At 36.0% G+C, this 16,446-nt stretch overlaps 1 pseudogene; it reads right to left on the minus strand.

Moving 5' to 3' along the window:
* Positions 1 to 8,372: 8,372 nt before the first annotated feature.
* On the minus strand, positions 8,373 to 14,634 carry LOC116137477 (annotated as a pseudogene).
* Positions 14,635 to 16,446: the final 1,812 nt, after the last annotated feature.

Here is a 16,446-nt window from a genome sequence, read left to right on the forward strand (position 1 = left end):
AATGTTTGAAATTTATCAAAAACACTTATATAATACTCCCTTAAGGTTTGAAATCTATCAAAAACACCCCTGTCACGCGAAGAGACTGCTGAGTGGTGGCGGCAGCAACGATTGACGGCCAATCGGAGTTTGGAATCATGGGGCTTTTGATGTATAGGTGCTGGCGAATATTATGGTGGTGTTCGAGAGTTCTATCGGACTATAGATGGACGGTGAGCGACGAAAGGCTAGACGACGGCCACTGAAAATGGATGGGTTTGTCATAGAGATGTCATCAAGTCTAATGGTGATGTTTTCTCCCTCGAATAATTCTAAAATCCGGCGGGATTGAGTTGCGATTGGACCGTGATTTGGCACTATTCCTACAGTCCAACCGTGGCTCAATCTAGTTTGATTGAAAATGCCAATTTTTAGAGAACACTAGACCAGAGATGCCATCGGCTCCCGATCGAACTAGTCTGACTAGATGATCCGGTCCAGTTTTCAGAACACTGATAAATACTATTATATTAATATTTAAAAAAGAGGGTAATTTAGTAATCTATATAACATACCCACCCAATTATCCGTCCAACTAAACATATTATTCACCAATTTATTCGAACAAACCAAACACATTTTCTAAACATTCTAGTAATCTTTAAGGTGATCTATCTTTCTGTTAATATAATATCCCCTTATAATAAAACTTTATATGATCCAAATGCCCCCTTATGGGTAAAATTGTAACAAAATTAAGATTAACATGTAATCTTAGAATACCTAAGAAAATGGTCGTATTCAGATTACCACCTATATAATCAACAGTAATTATTATTGGTTTTGGAAGATTATCAGAATTTTTTATTACTTGACAACTAAACATGATACTAAGTCATTTGTATGAATAATTATAAATATTCGTCTAAATTGGAAGCCTTTTGAAAGGTTGCCAAGTGTTGAGTGTCTAGATGACTACAAAATTAAAAATAGAAAAGAGAAGATAAGGCCCTCAGGACTCTTGTAATATCAATATTTATAGGATTATTATCCCTTACCTCCTTGGGGCCATTTGGATCAGGGGTAAATAAGATAACGAGAGTAAGCTTCGTTTATTTTGCAAGATTCCTGTGTTTGGTTTGCAAGTAATAACGTATTACGAGAATCTTTTATTGTAAATAGCGTTTATTGTTGGTAATATGGGGGATAATCTTATTACTTTGCTAGGGGTTGTTATTACAACATTACTGGGGTAATATGATTTTTCTACTCATTTTGCCTTTAATTAAAAACCATTTCGGACACAATTGCTCTCAAATGTTTACCAAATGACAATACCTAGCCCCCATACATTTGAGAAATTATCTAAAACACCTCAGCCACAAAAAAGTTTAAAAGTTAACAAAATACCCTCAGCCATCCAAGACCACCGCCTACCGTGACTCACCATCGCTGACAACTGACATCAATCGTCGTAATGGTGCACGACCAATGAGATCTGGCCGATCGTGCACTAGTACGGCCTTTTCCGACCATGGATCTCTGGAAAAGGCCAGATCTAGCGTTTCTATGGCCGTTTCACGGCCAAGAATCTATCCTTTTCATGACCAAGAATCTGGCCTTTTCACGGCCATAGCTATGGCCACAACCACATCTTTGGCTTTGAAATGGCTATAGATCTGGCCATTTTCCGACCATGGATTTGTGATCTATGGCCATTTCTGACTTTTCCGGCACATGATCAGCTATAAACAGCCAGTCGTGAGCCATTCCATTGACTACCGGCTGTGGCTTGGGGTGGGTGGGGGAGACTTTGCTATAAATTAAAAGTTTATATGGCTGGTGTGTTTTGGCAAAATTTCGAATGTAGGGGGTTAAAAGAAATGATTCAAAATAATAATAATAATAATAAATACTGTTATATTAATATTTAAAAAGGAGGCTAATTTAGTAATCTATATAACATATCCACCTATTTATCCTCTCAACCAAACATATTATTCACCAATTTATTCGAAAGAATTCTAGCTTCATCCAAGGGAGGGGGCGTAGACTCTGGTGGGTTAGAAGGTTCTCCTTCATTCACCACACCCTTACCACGATTCCGATAACTACGCCTCATCTACAAAATAATCACACCAATGAACTCGAGAAACAATTACTGTAAGGAAAGAATTAACTCACACAGTCGGTTATAAGACGTCGTGGAGATGAGAATAGTACACTATTCAATCCCAAAATCTTTGCTCTGATACCAAAAATGTAACAACTGCTGTAAACTAATACAATGCATGTATAATAACAATAGAAAATGGGCCCAAAACTTTTTTTTATTGTCACGCCCGAGGCCCCACACAGGAGTTCCTCTCGGTGCCCACACAGGTACGTGACTCACAAAGTACTGTCCCCCCCCCTTAAGGGATTTCTTTCGTCTCCCCCATGGCTCGAACCCATGCCCAAGGGGCTATAGGCAAATGGGAAGCACTATGAGTACCATCTAGCCTGATGGTACTCATGGTGCTTCCCATTTGCCTATAGCCCCTTGGGCATGTGTTCGAGCCATGGGGGAGACGAAAGAAATCCCTTAAGGGGGGGGGACAGTACTTTGTGAGTCACGTACCTGTGTGGGCACCGAGAGGAACTCCTGTGTGGGGCCTCGGGCGTGACAAACGGGATGGAGTTTTGGGCCCTTTTGACTTTCGATCATTTGAGCTGTGCGAGTCATGCCTGTTAGGCAAGATGACCAAGTTGCCTTTCACAAGACAAGGTAAAAGGGCTATTGAACTGTTAGGCATCATCCATAGTGATGTATGTGGTCCACTAACAGTTGAAGCCAGAGGTGGATATTCTTACTTCATCATAATTACTGACGATTTCAGTAGATATGGTTATGTCTACCTTATGAGACATAAATCTGAAGTCTTTGATAAGTTCAAAGAATTCAGGAATGAAGTATAGAATATGTTGGGAAAAAGTATTAAAGTTCTTTGATCGAACCAAGGAGGTGAATACTTAAGCTCAGGGTATTCTGAATACCTAAAGGAATGTGGGATAGTATCACAACTCACCCCTCCCGTATACACCCCAACACAATGGAGTATCCGAAAGGAGGAATAAGACCTTACTTGATATGGTTAGGTCCATGATGAGTTTTAGTGATTTACCTGCATCATTCTGGGGTTATGCCCTAGAGACTGCGACTCACATTTTGAACTGTGTGTTGTCAAAGTTTGTAGATAAGACTCCATATGAACTATGGAGTGGGCAAAAGCCCAACTTGTCTAATCTAAGGACTTAGGGTTGCGAAGCTTATGTTAAGAAATTAACTGCGAATAAGTTGGGCCCAAAATCCTCCAAGTGTATATTTGTGGGTATCCAAAGGAGACCAAAGGATATTATTTCTACCACCCAGAAGAGCGCAAATTTTTTGTTGGTCGTACTGGTGTCTTCCCAAAAAATGAATTTTTTCTAAGAAGTACTAGTGGGAGAAAAGTAGAACTCAATGAAGTTCTAGAACTACAAATTATACTAGATGAAGGACGGGATGATGTGCCACAGGAAGTGGTTGAACATCAGGAGGAGGTTACTCCACAACCTGTGGATCAAAGTGAACCACCTTAGGTAGCACAAGAGCTACATAGATTTGGGAGAGTATGCCATGAGCTCGAGAGATACGGTTATCTCGTGACTCAACATGATGACATACTAGTCTATCAAGATGATGAACCCAAAACCTACGAAGACGCTATATTGGATCCAAATTCTGTTAAATAGCTTGAAGCCATGAAATCTGAGATGGACTCCATGTACCAGAACCAAGTATGGTCTCTGGTGGAACCACCTGAAGGGGTAAAACCCATAGGGTGTAAATGGGTCTTCAAGAAGAAGACTGACATGGATGGTAAGGTGAATACTTATAAGGCACGACTGGTTGCCAAAGGTTTCAAACAAATTCATGGTATTGACCATGAAGAAACCTTTTCGTCGGTTGCCATGATTAAATCCATCCGGATTATGCTTGCGATTGCTGCATATCACGACTATGAGATTTGACAAATGGATGTCAAAACAGCTTTCCTAAACTGAAACCTTGAAGAGGATGTGTATATGACACAACCTGATGGTTTCGTTCTTGATGGGCAAGCTGATGGGGTATGCAAGTTGCAGAGATCCATTTATGGACTCAAGCAAGCTTTAAGAAGCTGGAACATTTGTTTCGATGAAGCCGTAAAAGAATTCAGTTTTATTAAGAACGAAAATAAGCCCTGTGTTTACAAGAAAGTGAATGGGAGCATAATGGCATTTCTAGTGTTGTATGTCGATGACATACTTCTGATTGGGAATGATATACTGAGCTTATAGTCGATAAAGACTTGATTATTCAAATGTTTCTCCATGAAGGACTTAGGGGAAGTAGCCTACATCCTTGGAGTAAAGATCTATCGTGATAGATCGCGTAGGTTGCTTGGCCTAAGTTAGAGTGCATATATTGACAAAGTACTGAAAAGATTCAGTATGGAAGAATCCAAAAAGGGATTTATTCTGATGTCACATGGTGTTAATCTCTCTAAGGATATGTGTCCTAGAACACAAGATGAGAGAGATAGGATGAAGAGGATCCCATATGCATCAACAATTAGATCCATCATGTATGTCATGCTATGTACTCGGATTGATGTCTCATGTGCTTTGAGCACTTGTAGTAGATATCAATCGGATCCAGGTGAGCGTCATTGGATGGCTGTCAAGAACATTCTTAAGTACCTGAAGAGGACTAAGGATATGTTCTTGGTTTATGGAGGGGAAGATGAGCTCACTATAAGAGGATATAGTGATACTAGTTTCCAAACGAACAAAGATGATTATCGATCACAATCAAGGTTTGTATTTTGTCTAAATGGGGTTGTAGTGAGCTGGAAGAGCTCCAAGCAAAGCACCGTAGTAGACTCTACAATAGAGGCTGAGTATATTGCATTATCAGATGCAACCAAGGAGGCAGTCTGGATTAAGAAGTTCGTCACTGAACTTGGTGTGGTTCCCACGATTGTTGATCCAATAGACATCTATTGTGACAACAATGGAGCAATCGCTCAAGCCAGGGAACCACAGTCTCATCAGAAGTCCAGACACATACTTAGATGATTCTATCTCATCACAGAAATAGTTGAGAGGAAAGATGTGCAGATTAGTAAAGTGCATACTGATGACAATCTCGCAGATCCATTGATAAAGCCTTTGTCGTAGCAGAAGCATGAACAACACTTGAGATCATTTGGTATTAAATACATGAATGATTGGCTATAGTGCAAGTGGGAGATTGTTAGAGTAAGTGCCCTCAAGCCAATCAATTATTGTAGAATTGAATCTTTGTAATAATGTTCATTGATCAATAAAAAGCATTTTATACTGTATCGCGTAAATCATATTGTATGTATTGATATATGTCCTTAGAATGGTAGAACCGTGACGAGGGTATCAAGTGTTTCAAATCTTGATAGTGAGAACCCTATGAGCACATATGACCATTTTAGAAACGTCTGTAACCCTAGTATTATTCTGAAGTAAGGGCACAGATAATACGGTAAGGCTATCATAGTGTTGAACGACCCTGTCAAAAGGTAGTGATTGATCTTACTTGTCAAGGTTGTTTGGTAACAACCTGGTGCAACACATGGGTGCTTGCTGTAGGCAAGTTCACTAGACTGACCCACCAGAGGATTCCATATGGATGGTAACCCCAATGTCTATGGAAAAAATCCTTTAATGAACAGTGGTGCACGTGATCCTTAGACTTGAGATCACCGGAGCGCCTTGTGCATCGATTGGTGTAGTTTGACACTAGCCCAACGCAGTTATATTTAGAGCTGTCAATACGGTAGTGATTAGCTGCATCAAGGAGTGTATCAAGACTATGATGGATCGATAAAGGATTCATCACTCCCGGGTACGGGAAAAGTTATCTCACGGCGCAATTCAGTAAATGGCAATGACGCTAAAACTGTGGCCACAATGGGATTGAGTTGTTGTTCGATCCAGTTTATTATTTGGGTCATTGGTCCAGTAACTGAATACATACATATCGAGAGTAGCTGAGGTTGACACTATTTCTATGCCTCGGTCTCGATGAGATAACAGATGATGAAAGGATTGGATTGTACGGTAACCATATCGTTGACAGGTAGTTGCTTCTCTGAATCCGAATCTATCAAGTGGCCATGATGCCTTGCTAAGGGCCAATTTTGGTCTGTGTGTAGTGAGATGATTAATTGGTGTTAATCGCGATACTACACACTGTCGATATGATGAGGAGCCTACGGGTCACACACATAGAAGATAATTTAAGAATTAGTTTATGAGAAGGGCGTTTTCGTCTTTTTAGGCAAAATGGTATTTTGGTAATCTCACAGTGCAATTAAATTTGCTGAGATTGTTGCCTTTATTTAATTTGACATTAAAAGTAACTAAGTGAGATTATATTTAAATATGTGTACGCATATATTTAAATGAATTTTAGTTATTGTTAAATGTTAATATATTTTATATATATTAATTGAATTGAATTGAAATAATAATAATAAAAAATAAAAATATCTAAATGGGGCTGTTTGGATATAGGAGCTGTTTGGGTTTGTGCCCAAGCCTGTTCCATGATGGAATAGTGCATCGTGTGCACTATATAAGTGTAGGATTTTTGTGAATTAAAGAACAATTCATTCAATCACTTTTGATAAAAAATTCCAGCCCCCTTTTTCTCTCTTCCCACGCCACTTTACATTTGGTTGAATCAAATATTTCATTTGATTCTTGTTCTTAGTTCTTAAGGCTAAAGAGGATCTAGCAAATCCCGCTTTAGTTCTTCGGGTTATCTTCGTGTGACTATCGTTGGTTCGATCCTACTCTTGGATCGGTAGCGAAACACATTCAGAGACAAGTTGGAAGAGCCTCCAAACGTGCGTATGAATTCTTAACTCTAATCTGATTTTTCTGCAGATTTTGATTTAATGTATAAACTGAAAATTTGTGCCCTGATCTTAGTTATAAGAGAACAGTCTATTGTTATATATTTTTGTTTTCCGCTGCCATGACTTGATCGTTTCCTAACAACTGACCCACCAAAGGATTCCATATTGATGGTAACCGCATTGTATATAGAATAAATCCTCAATGAATAGTGGTGCATGTGATCCTTAGACTTGAGATAAGAGGAGCGTCTTGTACACCGATTGGTGTAGTTTGACATTAGTCCAACGTAGTTCTATTTAGAGCTATCAATATGGTAGTGATTGACTACATCAATGAGTGTATGAAAACTATGGTGGATCGACAAAGGATCCATCACTCCCAGATATGGGAGAAGTTATCTCATGGCACAATTCAGTGAATGGCAATGACACTAAAGTTATGGCCACAGTGGGATTGAGTTGTTGCTCAATCCAATTTATTATTTCAGTCATTGATCTAGTAACTGAATACAAAGATATCGAGGATAATTGTGGTTGACACTATTTCTTTACCTTAGCCTCGATGAGATAACCGATGATGAAAAGATTTGATTGCATGGTAATCATATCGTTGATAGGTAGCTATTTTACTGAATCCGAATCTATCGGGTGACCATGATGTTTTGCTAGCGGCCAATCTTGGTCTGTGTATAATGAGACAATTGATTGGTGTCAATTGCAATACTACTCACTGCCGATATGATAAGGAGCCTACGGGTCACACACTTAGAAGACAGTTTAAGGATGATGACTTTTTGGAAGGTTATATTCATCTTTTAGATGAATGGGCATATTGGTAATTTTCTATGTAATTAAATTTATTGAGGTTGTACCCTATGTCCAATTTTATTATTGGAGTAATTTAGCAAAATTATTAATTTAATTACTAGATTTAATATTAATATTTAACTAAATAATTAAATAAGGGTCAATATGCAGTTCTATCTACTGTTTGGTTGATACTAAACTTGAGGGGTGGAATAGATATTTTACTTATTACATAAGTAAAGAAAAATTAGGTTTTCTCAGCCTAATTCATTGTGTGGCCGTGGAGAGCCTTTTGAAGAGAATTTTTCTCTTCTTTTCTCTACACACTTTCTTCCATTGCTTGACTCCTTAAAGCCAAGAATTAATTCTAGCAAAATTAATTCTTGATTATTGGTGTATTGTCTTCATGTGGACAATGTGAGTTTGATTCTATTCTTGAATCGGTAGTGAGATCACATTTAGAGATATTGACGGAGCCTCCAATCGTAGGTATAATTGAATCCTTGTATGAATTTTCATTATTTCAATTTAAGCACGTAATATATATATATTAGACCTTGATCTTGGCGAAATCAGAGTAATCGATGGGCAAAATTTTTTTGTTTTTCCACAGCCTTTGTTTTACTAACATACACCACTACTACAAGCAAGCGTTACAACAACTGGAGTTGCAGAAGTACCTTGAATGTTCTTGAAGCTAACAACGTTGATCTTTATGTGCGATGGAAGCTGAAGAAAATAGAATAAAGCATTATGGAACTGATACGGTCAATGTCATGAGACTTGATAAACACAAAAGAAAGAAACAAAGAAATTTGATTTTTTTTTATACCTTTGCACTGCAGTCATTGTGTGGGCAATAGGCTTGATCAAAGATGATAGGATTGCTGACATTAACCATAGTAAGGTCCTCGAAGTGCATGTTGGATGCAGAGCCTGCATAGGAAGCTGGCCAAGTTTTGATTCTCTTACCGTTGTCGGTATTAGTGAGAGTATAACCCTTGACAGTGATTCCGACTATAGGTTGTTCTTTCTCATACTATCCTAGACTTCCGACGTTGATGCCATAACCAAGTCCTCAAGTAACTTTGGTAATTGATACATCTGATGCCATGACCAAGTCCGCATGTAACTTTGGTAATACTTTGGTAATTGATACATCTGATGCCATGACCAAGTCCGCATGTAACTTTGGTAATTGAAACATTCTGGGCTCCACTACCAATGGAAATGCAATCATCACCTGTTGCAATTTTTGACTATGTAATTTCAATTCCACTAGATCTTTTGATGTGGATGCCATCGGTGTTTTTGCTATCTGCCGGTGCGATGACGGTTAAGCGACAGAAACTAACGTTCTTGCAACCTAGGACGTTAACATGAAATTGTTTGCTGTTTAAAGAAGTTACATCTTAGACCAACCCGTTTGTAATGAAGTCAGACCTCATATTCTGTGCATAGGATTGAAACAAGCGTTGTTAGTGCCATACGTATAGCATACTCTTTAATTAGTATAGCAAGATATATACGACTGGATAATAAACTTACAATAGGAAGCTGCTTGCAATAATCATTGCAATAGGCTCCCCAAGACGAGACTCCTTGGTTGTAAAAAAATCCACCACCTGACAATGTGAAGCCTTCAATGCGTTGGAAAGTAACCTAATCGCCATCCTCCGTCGTTTTGCCAGTGCCCGATAGGGCCTTGAGGATGCCTTGAACTTGAACCTCAATAGTAGCCTTGCAAGGACCTTCTAAGGTCATTGGACTTAATGAGAATATCCCTTTTGGAATCAAAACATTGCTTAGCCTAGCGGTTCCACATGCTTTTTTCCATGTACTCGTTAAAGCCTGAGACAAGAAACGGTACGTTATAAAGGAGATTAATTTGGAGATGAACAAAATAGAAATCCTTATGCATACGTATTTTTATTGTGTTGGAGTAGTACCACATTGATATCTGGTCCATTGGCTTTGGCGCCAACTTTTGTCACGTTGAAAATTGACTAAGCTCTAGCTGTTGATACAAACAATACCAATGAAAACATAACTTTTGCTATGTCAATCGATTTCACCATGTTTTCCCTTCTTCTTTTATTGTTGTTACTTTCTCGCTATAGTCTTTTTCGATGAGTAATTATGAAATCCTAGTTCTACAAGACCATATTTCTAATGCATTGAAGAAAGCTAATGCCGCAAATTTATAACAAGTCATTCGCCATTGTATCTATTCTTCAATTGTTAGTTTCTTTTACATGTTTCATATATGTTTGACTAAGGATATTGTTAATTAATATCAGTTAATGACATAACGCCTACGCATTATTCGTATTTTAGCAAAACGAACAAAGTGGTGGCCTTGCATGTGGAACATTATTTTTAGAATGTAATATTAGATTTTGCTCAAATGTATGTATTAGCAGTGTTAGCAATATGTAATCTCCAAGTCGAGGCATAAGTAGTGGCGGAGCTACTATAGGACCAAGATAAGCAATTGCACATCTTTGAATTCTAGAAATTTTGACTATCATTTGTCCTCACACATAAACAACACATGGTCAAATCGGCTTATTAACACATGACATGATTAGTCTCGTGCTTATCACATATGAACCATATGCGTTTATGCAAAATCCAACCGTGATATCTCAGGTCTAAAAATTAATGATACACTAATACGATCTTATGATGCATCATTGACTACATTGTAAATGTCCATGTGATTCATCATAAATAACCATATTTGATAAATAGTTCACTGACCGTTTATCCATGCTAATGCCCTAGTGATATAACTTTTATAATCACCCACACTAGTACCATCACATGATATTCTACGGAGGCATTCAGCATGCCTACTATGTAATATTATTGCCCAATTAATATACCTATGTAGGGAATAATTTGATGATTTTGATCTTCTAAAGATTTGTATCATCCGGAAATTTCACATGTAATACATATATATAAATGAAGCAATAAACCACATGTGAAATAAGAACACTTTCTTCTATTGATAAGATAAAAATGTATATACAAAATATATACATTAACATATATTATATATATATCTATAAATATATATATATTATATATTATATAATATATATATATATATATTATATATATACAAAACATAATACCTTGGAACCGGTGACACGATTGGTTCCTAGGGCATACACTAACAAAACTTCCACTTGCACTAGAACCAATCGTCGTGGTATCTAATACTCATCTTCTCAAGATGATGATCTAATTGCTTTTATGTCATCGGTTTAGTAAATGGGTTAGCTACATTATCCGCTGAAGGTGTTTTTTGCACCAAAATTTCTCTAGCTTTAACAAGCTCTCTCAAAATATGATATTTATGCTGAATATGTTTTGATTTCTAGTATGCTCTTCGTTCCTTTTCTTGTGCAATAGCACTATTATTGTTGCAGAACAAGGTTATCAGATAAGTCATGTTCAAAACCATGTCAAGTTCAACTACAAATTTGCATATTCACACACCTTCTTTTGCTGCTTCTGAAGCGACAATATATTCAGCTTCTGTGGTGGAGTCGGCAGTGGTCGACTGCTTGGAACTTTTCCAACTAACACTTCTCCATTACATGTAAAGATGAGTCCAGATGTAGACTTTCTATCATCTACATTTGATTGAAAATCAGAATCTGAGTATCCCTGGATTTTTAATTTTGAACCTCCAGACTCAGTATTAAATCTTTAGTCCTTCTCAAGTACTTAAATATTGTTTTAACTGCTAACCAGTGTTTCTCTCCTGGATTTGATTGATATTTGCTCACAACACTTACAACATAGGCTATATCAGGCCTTGTACATAGCATTGCGTACATAAGACTACCTACGACTGAAGCGTAGGGTATATTACACATCTGTTGTCGCTCCTGATCAGTCTTAGGACTTATATCCTTAGAAAGATGTAGTCCATGACTGCAAGGCAAAAAGCCTCTTTTGGAATCTTGCATGTTGAACTTCTTCAACATTTTCTCTATATAAATGCTTTGAGATAACCCTATCAATCCTTTCGCTCTATTTCTATCGATGCAAATTCCTAGGATATAATTTGCTTCTCCCAAATCTTTCATTGAGAAAGCCTTTGATAACCACATCTTAACTTTGATCATCATCCCAATATCATTTCCCATTAACAATATGTCATCTAAATATTATATGAGGAAAATCGAGACATGATCTTTTACCCATTTATATACACACGGTTCATCTGAATTCTTTATGAAACCAAAAGTCTTGATCGTTTCATCAAACTGGATATTCCAGCTTCTAGAAGCTTGTTTCAATCCATAAATGGATCTATGTAATTTGCACACCTTATGTCTTTCAATACTGGATATAAAACCTTCAAGTTGTTGCATATATATGTTTTCCTTAACAAATCCATTGAAGAACGCGGTCTTGACATCCATTTGCCAAATTTCATAATCATAGTGTGCTGCTATGGCTAGCAAGATTCTGATGGATTTAAGCATTGCAACTGGTGAAAAAGTTTGCTCATAATCCAACCTTGTTTCTGAGTATAACCTTTCACTACCAGTCTAGCCTTATAGGTCTCTACCTTTCCATCTTTGCCACCTTTCTCTTGAAGACCCATTTACAACCAATGAGAACTATTCCTTCTAAAGGGTCAATAAGTGTCCAAACTTGATTAGCGTGCATGGATTCTATTTCAGAATTCATCGCTTCTAGCCATCTTCCAGAATCGATATCTAATATCGCTTCTTCATAAGTTTTAGGATCATCTCCATGATCAACTTCTCCCACTGAAAAAGATTCAAAAACTTTTTCATGTAGAAAGCCATAATATCTCTTTGGAGGTTGAGATATTCTTGAAGATTTACGGGCTGGAACTATTGTGTCATGCGTTAAAGGTTCTTGATCTGGTTCACGTATCTGAGTATTATCGATTTGAGACTCTTCAGAATATTCCTTGAGTTCAATTTTTCTTCCTGTACCTCATTCTTCTAAGAATTCTTTCTTAAGGAAATGTGCATTTCTACTGATTGAGATTCTTTGATCAGTAGAGAATTAAAAATAATATCCTAAACTTTCTTTAGGATAACCTATAAACCGACCTTTTTCAGATCTTACGTCCAACTTATCTGTTTTGACAGTCTTGACATAAGCTAGACAACCCTAGACTTTTAAATAGTTAAGACTAGGTGGTTTGCCACACCATACTTCATATGGTGTTGTCTGGATTGATTTAGATTATGCTCTATTTAAAATATGCACTACTGTTTGTAGGGCATACCCCCACAAGTAAATCAGCAAGTCCGTAAAAGTCATCATCGATCGTACCATATCCAATAAAATATGATTTCTCCTTTCAGATACACCATTGTGTTGTGGTGTAAATGGAGGAGTTAATTGTGATATAATTTCATTTTCTTTTAGGAAATCTCAAAATTTCGTACTTAAGTATTCACTTTTACGATATGATCGTAGAATTTTAATACTCTTTCCAATTTGTTTCTCTACTTCATTCTTGAATTCTTTGAACTTTTCAAAAGATTTTGATTTGTATTTCATTAAATACAAATACTCATACCTTGAATAATCGTCAGTAAAGGTAATGAAGTAATGAAAACCTCCTTTGGCCATTTCATTAAATGGTCCACATACATCTGTATGTATTAATTCCAGTAATTCTTTGGCCCTTTCCCCTTTATTCTTAAAGGGTGATTTAGTAATTTTTCCTTGAAGACAAGATTCATAGGTCGGATAGGGTTCTAAACCCACTGAACTTAAAAGTCCACTTTCTCCTAACTGGATTACTCTTATGTCTCCTATATGACCTAATCTATGATGCCAAAGTAATTTAGGATTAATTTCATTTTGAGTTCGTTTATTAGTTATGGAATTCATTACGCTATGACCATTTAATTCTAGCACATACAAACCATTTGTATTGATAGCTTTGCCAACAAGTTTATTTCCAAAATAAACTAAACATTAATTTCTATTGAACTGTACACTGTAACCATATTTACATAATATAGAAACATAAATTATATTTCTAGTGGCTTTAGCAAAATACAGGACATTGTACAAATACAAAAGGTGTCCTGATGGAAACATCAAACTGCATGTTCCCATGGCTTCGGTAGCAACATTTGATTCAAATGTGCGAAGTAGCAACTAAACTAATATCTAGGATAAATTATTTGAACCAACATTTAATTCAAATTCAATGACATAGCATTGGGACATACCTGATCCAGTCTTCTCAATAAGAAGAGCTTTAGTCTTCTTAAGACTTTCTAGATAGAGAGGACAATTCCTCTTCTAGTGCCATTTTTCTTTGCACCAAAAGCATTGGCCCTTTTCTTTAGATTTATTGGCTTGAGGTGCAACCTTTTTCTTAAACCCCTTTCCCTTGGGTTTTGTTCCCAATTTCTTTTTGGAATTTCATTGGCTTTTTCTTCTTTGTCTTACGAGAAGAAACCATACTAACAACCTCTTGCCTTTTACCTTTTCTTTCCTGATCATAAAACTGTTGAATCTCATTCAACAAATCAGGAAGTTTTCTCTCAATCCTATTGAGATGATAATTATTAATGAAAGGTGTGAAACTTGAAGGTAGAGATTGGAGAACTAAATCCACCTTGAGGGTGTCTGGCATTTCAATTTTCATGGCAAGTAATTGCCCCAGAATATTAATCATTTTCATGACATGTTCTTCTGGTGACACACCCTTTTTCAACTTCATTCCAAATAAAGTTGAACTTAATTCATATTGTCTTATCCTTGAATTTTCACGGTACAACTCTTGTAACGCGAGGTAAATTTCATTAGCACTTTTCATCTCTTCACACTTTCTCTGGAGCTCGTCACTTATCGATGCCATCATATAAGAGCGAGCTTTAAGTTCATCTTCCTTCCATTTTTATATTCATTATGCTTATCAAAAGGAGCATTAGAAGGAGGAGGTTCAGGCATGGGCGTTTCTAAAACATAGGTTGCGTTTTCTGAATTCAATATTATTGTCAGTTTCCTAGCCAATCATTGAAATTACTACGGCCAACTAACTTTTTGTTCTCGTCCAGGATTTTCAATAGTAGATTATTCATCTTTTACGGTTTAATATTTTATGAGAGATGCTGCAAGGAAATTAAAAAATTATGAGTGTTTTGTCACATATGTCTTTTATTAAGCTAATCTAATTAGCTCCCACTAATTTAATTAGCTCCTACCATTTTATTCAAATCCTATACTTCCTTGGATAAAGATTTAGAAATTTCGCTGGATTAAAATTTCTAATAGGGAATTAAATTCTTATCAAATTTAATAAACCTCACATAATAGAAATCTTGGTCCATTAAATTCAATAAGTAGGAAACCATTTCCTTTTATATTACCATATAAGCTATGATTCATTTTCTTGCCTCTAGTTTCGGATATCTCACATAATAGAAATCTTGGTACCCTACACTAGTTAAATCCGACCCATTATGCTTTCTTAAAATAGAATTCCTATTATACCCTCACATAATAGAAATTTTGGGTACAAGGAGAATTTCTATCCAAGAACTAAGATAATCAATTCTATGTCATAAATTAGCATCCCTCACATAATAGAAATCTTGGGATCTCTAATTCTATGGGAAAGACTCATAATGGAAGGCTTAGACTTAATATTTTAATTAGGGAAGATTTAAATATTAGGTTTTGTTTTAGGTTAATGTTTTAATATCCACCCTATACATATCCACCATATGTATCAACTAAATATAAAAAATAAACCCCAAACTACAAACCTAAAACTAAATGTCATGCCATAAAATTAAGCTTCAACACTTCATATAAATATTAAAACTTAACTATAAATAATGACATAATTAATATGCATAAATCATATAAGCATATTTCATGCTTAAATATGGCATCACATGTTACCAAACATAAAAATATGCATTGTATTAATATAACACATATATACCCCATATATCAATTATATCTAATAAGTTGCCCATTAATAATCATTAATGAAACTTCAAGGTATAATGTGACACTTACATTAAATAAGCAATTATACAACCAACATTTGGCAATGAAAAGTTAGTGGAGTAAATTTATGCTTATCTTATCACATGGAATATCAATATACATTAATGATTGATTCAATTAATCTTATCAAAGACATAATGAACAATTAAATTGTGTTCACACTACCTTTCCATGTTCTTGGCATAAAGACAAATTTACCCTTAACTCTTTAAGGCAAATTATTTTAATACCCTTTAATGTCCATTAAATCACATATTTAACAAACATAATGTAGTATGACAAATTACGCCAAAGAAGATCAAACAACCCTTTTGTACCTAATTAAAAAACATGCAATAATCTCTCACATGAACAAAATTCATCTCCATGCATCCATGAACTTGTTAATCACTATTAAAACATTAAAACTTTTAAATTGTCTAAACAAGTATGCTAATTAATCAACAATTAATTTACAAACTTGTCATGGCCAAAATTTCACATAATCAAAATTATGTGAACAACATCAATTTTCATCAAAATTGACATATTAGCATCCATACAATGTCCCAATCACCAAGAATCATATTCTTCAAGCCGCAACTATTGAACAAGCAACATTTTAACCCAAAACTCGTTTGGCCAACTTCAATCAAACACTAAAATTTCAATT

This window comes from Pistacia vera, unplaced genomic scaffold, assembly GCF_008641045.1.
Source record: "Pistacia vera cultivar Batoury unplaced genomic scaffold, PisVer_v2 Contig328, whole genome shotgun sequence".
Taxonomy (NCBI): Eukaryota; Viridiplantae; Streptophyta; class Magnoliopsida; order Sapindales; family Anacardiaceae; genus Pistacia; species Pistacia vera.